The sequence below is a fragment of the Molothrus aeneus genome, chromosome 9 (genome assembly GCF_037042795.1).
Source record: "Molothrus aeneus isolate 106 chromosome 9, BPBGC_Maene_1.0, whole genome shotgun sequence".
Lineage (NCBI taxonomy): Eukaryota > Metazoa > Chordata > Aves > Passeriformes > Icteridae > Molothrus > Molothrus aeneus.
Genome location: NC_089654.1, coordinates 22,245,520 through 22,251,453, shown reverse-complemented (window position 1 = coordinate 22,251,453; position 5,934 = coordinate 22,245,520).

Genomic DNA, 5,934 nt, shown 5'->3' with positions numbered 1-5,934 from the left:
AACCTGTCCCCATCCACCGATTTGCCAAATCTTTGTGAATACCAGACTATATCTGTATAAACGCATTTAATCACGAATCACCAAACAAGCGTGTTTCGTTTAAGCGCTTACAAGAGGACAAAATCAAATTCGCTTGCAATATGAAACCTGAAAGAGCTGAAGGCTCCAGAGAGCCGAGGTTGGTTGCCTTTGCTTTCAGGCTGGCCAGCAGAGCGCAGTGGATGCAGTTTCTGGGGCTGTGGTGCTCTCCGAAGTTGCCCGCTTGCAGAGGGGTGACTGCTGCGGCTCTGCGTGCAGACACGTGAGTAAGAAACCTCTCGGCATCAGCTTGTGTGTTGTCTCCGCGACTTAGTAAAATTATTTATGCTGGGGTAGTAAGAGTTGGCAACCCATCTTATGTGTTTTACCGTGACTTTAAATGAGTCAAGGACGTTTTAAGTCCATGGAAGATCGCTAACAGATTTTCTTGGTTAAAATATTGCAGCATTTCCCATTAGCGTTATCTCCTGGAAATAGCATAAAGAGCACTACACAGCAATATGTAATTGACTGTCGTTTTATAGAAGTTCTATTTCCCTTGGCAAGTCCATCACGTTTGGGAAGAGAACCCGTGCCAGAATGCCTGTTTCCTTCCAGCTTTCATTAAAAAAAAAAAAAAAAAAAAAAAAAAAAAAAAGCAAAGCGAAAAAACGCCAAAAAACAAACCACATTCCCCCCCCCCCCAAAAAAAAAAAAAAAGAACCGGAAAAAAACCCACACCACCACGCCAAATCAACAACAAGATGACAAGATGCAAGGGACCAAGATTCGTTGTGTCCAATGTAGTTCAGCTTCTCAGCACTGTGTTTCAAACTTGAGGAACAATGTTTTGTGATAGAGTAGACTAGTCATGGGATAGAAAAGTGGCAGAGGATGCTGGACTCGGTGGAAGAGTGGATTATATTCATGAAGCAACAGGATCTGGTACTCCAGCTAATGAGAAATGGCAGCTTGTATTTTGTACATCCGAGAAAGAGGCCTCCTGAGGGAGCAAACAGTGAGAGTTGTGCTGCTTTCACAAGACCGAGGCCACAATAACCCAGTGGCCAAGCTCTGTTCCTCCTCCAGGGTGTGCCTGAACCTTCACCCGGGTACCACATGAGGTGTGGTATCTATGGCTATACCACGGTACATTTAACCTGCAGATCACACTTGGAAACGGTGGAAAGAGTGGGTGAAAGTATGTGACAGGCAGCTCGAATATGCACGGTTTGGTCCTGGATCCGGTTTTGGGTTTGGCTTTTCAAAGTTTGTGTTGCAGACCGAGTGGCAGCAGTGACTCGATTTTTTGATGAATTCCCCTTTGGTACTTCTCTAAGGAGACTTGTCAGGAGGCAAGGCTTCGGGGAAATATAATTTCAAATGGTTGGGACCAATTTACAGGCAACAGTAAGAGACTGGGATCATCTCGTCCTTCCTCGTGCCCCCACTGTTGGTCTGTACCCTGAAATGAACAATTTTTGGAGCACTGGTATGCAGAGCATTTTTGCAGTTACACACAAAATAAAGGGATTTAAGAACAAAAGATTGTTCTGGACAGTCAAACTGGAATGAGTTGGAAGGATACATTTAGGAAGTGGTTTCTTGGACACTAATTAGGACCATTTGCTTGGGGTTGCCATTATTATCCTTTAAGACTGGAGGGCACGATAGATCAAATGATTTATATATCATCAACAATTCTTGTTAACCATAAACAGGGTTGGGCTTTTCCATACTGATTACCAAGTAATGCAATAAGGACTTGTTTTATTTCTTCTGCAGTGTCCATATGAGCAAACTAATGTGAAAATGAGTCCAAAAAGAAGCGTTTCCACTATTTTTTCTTATTTTCTTCTTCTTCTTCTTATTTTCTTTTCTTTTCTTTTTTTTTTTTTTTTAATATAAATGACTATTAGCTTTTTTCATTCTGTGAGAGTGGCTGCGAAACTGAAGCCCATCATCTCTTTGTGGCTTCCACTGCTGGATTATTGGCATTTGCTGTACCTGATCCTGGCTCCCAGTGAATGTGTTTTAATTGTCATAAACCACAAACTGAACCATATGCTAACGTGTATTTTCAACAGCACATCAGTGAATCCCTTTCACTTTCTTTTGTGCTACAAGTAACGGGCTACAATCCCATAATACAATTAATTTCCCTTTAAAAGAAACTAAGAAAGGAAGCATATGCGATCTGTAAATCCCACAGGCGTATCTAACATTACTTTTGTAAGCAACATGATGGCCAAAAATCGTTGATACCCAGGAGTGTGAACAGTTGAGAGGTGAGGGCAGCAGGGACAGACAGCACTGTGTGTTGTGCTGGGTGTTGTGCGCTGTGTTGCTGTGTGCTGTGGAGTGTGGTGTTTGCTGTGTATTGCTGTGTGCTCTGTGTGCTCTGTGAGTGCTCTGTGTGCTGTGGTGTGTGTTTCTGTGCTCTGCGTTCTCTGTGGTGTGTGTTGCTGTGTTCTGTGTGCTCTCTGTTCTGTGTGCTGTGCTGTGTGTTCTGTGTGCTGTGCTGTGTGTTCTGTGTGCTCTGTGTGGGTGTGTGTTTCTGTGCTGTGTGTTCTGTGTGCTCTGTGTGTGTGTGTTCTGTGTGCTCTGTGCGGGTGTATGTTTCTGTGCTGTGTGTTCTGTGTGCTCTATGTGTGTGTGTTCTGTGTGCTCTGTGTGTGTTTCTGTGCTCTGTGCTGTGTGCTCTGTGTGCTCTGTGTGTGCTGTGAGCACGGCCGGGGCCGGCTGTCGCTCCTCACCGGCACAGGCGGATGCCCGGGCTGGCGGAGCGCTCCCGCCGCGTACCGGGAAAATCCGCCCTTTGGGATAAGCCCATCCCCTTCGACTGCTCCGGAGGATGCTCCGACGCCTCTGCACAGCGAGCTCGGCCATGCCCAGGCACCAGAGCGGGTCCGGCCGCGGAGCCCTCCCGAGGGGAGGCGGGGAAGCCGCCGCCGGGCCGGGCCGGGCTGCGCGGGTCCGCCGCGGGTCTCCGCGCCCTGCGGCCCCGGGGGATGATCCCGCCGCCCTGGGGCAGGGCCGAAGCGGCTCCCTGACACACTTGCTACCGGATTAAATCCCCGGCACTGAGGTGGGGGATGGGAGAAAGAAAGGCTCCACAGAATCGCCTGGGTTCCTGAATAATTTAAATTCTTTGTATTTGATTGAACATCGGTCTGTTTGGCATCCAAGTTCGTAAAACCTTAGAAAGACAAAAGAATTCGGTTTGCAAACATAATACGAAGTGTAAAGCACACCGCAGATATTCATGAGCGCCCAGGAGGTACTGAGCACTCCTGTACATTCGAGGCCCTTGCCAGGAGCTCCCACATCTTTGTTTCATTAACACGGAGCCCTCCTTTATTTCCTGCTAAAGTCACCGACATCCGGACCGCTGTATTTATTGTCTCGCACGACTTCTCCCACAGATCTTCATTAAGGCTGAATGGCACTCACACATGTTCTATCATAGTGTCGATGAATTGCTGCGCCTAGAAAACACTAAATGAATCCCCAGTCCAAAAAGTATTCCTGAGATGAGGCTGGTCCGCTGTCCCCGCGGAGCCCTCTGCCAGCGGGGGGACTGGCAGGCCCTGGTGGCCTTCGGGACATCCCAGTGCCTCGCAGCAGCTCCATGATGGACCTTGGCTGGGAGGGATTTGGGTTACCCAGAGGGAATGAAGTAAATGGAAATAGGAGGGGTTTTTTTTTGTTTTGTTTTGGTTTTGTTTTGTTTTCTTTTCTTTTCTTTTCTTTTCTTTTTGGTGCTTTCAAATGAAACAGTTTCATTTAGATGGGAAGCTATTGCCAGTTTCCTGGTGTCCCATTTTGATCCCTCTCAGCTTGGGTTGAACGAAATGTCTTGAAACCTATTAAAAAAAAAGTAAAAATGCTTGTACAGGCTTCCAGATGCTAAGATTTAGATCATTTGAACGTCAGCGCAGCCTTCTGGTAACAAAAAACATCCAAATGGATTTCATTTGTGTGTTAACATCCGTCAGATGGGAGAGTAGCACAGTTTAGAGCTAAAGTCTGTTTTCATGGTTTTAGCAACTGGGTTCACATGAACATCTCGTCTGGCAAGTCAATAGGTTGAAGCTACATTGAACAGACCGAGTCCAAATATCTGAAATGACTCGGAATGGTTGTGCTAACAAATACTGATGTAATGTATGAGGCTATTACTGCTGTTTATATAGATTCGCGTGGGCATGCAAATAGGTGGAGAGGGGGGTCGGTCATTGCGGGGAGAGACCGCTCTGGAGGGACCGAGCGGGCTGCGCGCCCCGCAGCAGCGGGCGGGACCCGGGCCCGCGCCGCGGTACCGCCCGTGACTCCGCGTTCCGTGCGCAGCATCCGAGCATCGGTGCGGGTCGCTGAGCGAGCGCCGGCCCCGCAGCGTGCCGGGTCCTGTCCCGGCTGTCCGTGCTGCGTGGGGAATTGGTAACGCACGGGCCGGTGCTGCTGCCGCGGCAGCAGTCATGAAATAAAACATTACATTAGTTAGGCACGACGCAGCAGGTGGCTTATTATGAGCCTTGCATATTCCTCTGCCTCCTGCTCCCATCAGAGCGCTGGTAATTGGGGGAAAAAATACATATATTTTAGGCGATTTAGAGAGTAAGAGGAGGAACGGGGCAGAGTCTGCGGCTGGGGCGTCCAGCGGGCCGGAGCCGGAGCCGGGCTGGGCTTCTCCCTCAAAGTTGCAGCGACAACAACCGTGGTGATTATGATACTAATAATTCTTATTGTTGTACCTTGGGCAGATGGCGGCTGCTCTCTCAGGGAGGTTAAGAAGACAGCAAGTCCCATGAAGGCCGCTCTATCCCTGCGCGCTCAGTCGCTTCCCGGCACGCACAGACAGACGGATTCAGCTACCCCTGCCTCGGAGCTGCTCCCGCTTTTGCTCGGGATGCCTTTAAACTTCCTGGTCGCCAGCGGATTTAACGAAACCTTATTCTAAAAGCTCTCGCCATCTGAACCACGGGAGCAAGACGGGTTTGCAGTGGCCCCGGAGCTGGCACAGCAAGACCTGCGTGATGAAAGCTCATGGTCCCTGCCCTAAATCCACTCCTCCTGCAGAGACATACTAGGTTTTTAGGTTCTCCACCAGAAGTACCCACACAAACACACACACACGCCCCTGACCCACGTCCCTGGCCGGTTTCTCCAGGTGAGCCGCTGCTGTTGCGTGGGATGCGCCCTTTGCTGCCCGCCCGCGCTCACGGGGACCACGGGCATGACCCGCCGCGGCGCCCGGGCTGCCCACGCTCCCCACGCTCCCCACGCTCCCCAGCCCTGCCCGCGGGAGGGCGGGCGCGGGGCCTCCCCCCGCCGGCCGGGACGGAGCCGGGGCGGGGAGAGATGCTCCCGGTGCCACCGCGCTGCTCCCCGGCTGCTGCCGAGCTGCCGGCCCGCCGGCAGAGCCGGAGCAGACCGGGACCCGCCGCTTTGCCCAGAGCGCACGGCCGGACCCCCACCCGCCGGTGCGCACCCCGGCGGGAAGCCGAGCCCGCCCCGCTTCCTCCGCTCGCCGCCGGGGCTCCGCTGGCAAACTCCAAGAAAGACCATTAGCATCCCTTGCCTTTTTTTTTTTTTTTTTTTTTTTTTTTTTTTTCAGATAGATTACCAAGCTGGCCACGTAGACCCGAGGGTCACATGGCTCAGGGGAGAAGGACAGAAACTGTCGCAGGAGTTAAGAGGAACGGGCAAACAAAGCCAAAGCGAGAAGTCATCTCGTGTGGCTGCTGCAGAAACAGCTCCCCGGCCCCAGGGTCCTCGCAGTGAGCTCCCTCCTGCGAGAGCCGCTCCGCCAGGGCCGACGGGAGGCGCGGCCGCAGCCCGGCCGGGAGCCGGCTCCTGCCTCCCCGCCGGCTCCCCGCTTCCCCCTGGGAGGAAGTACGAGAAATGACTCCCGAC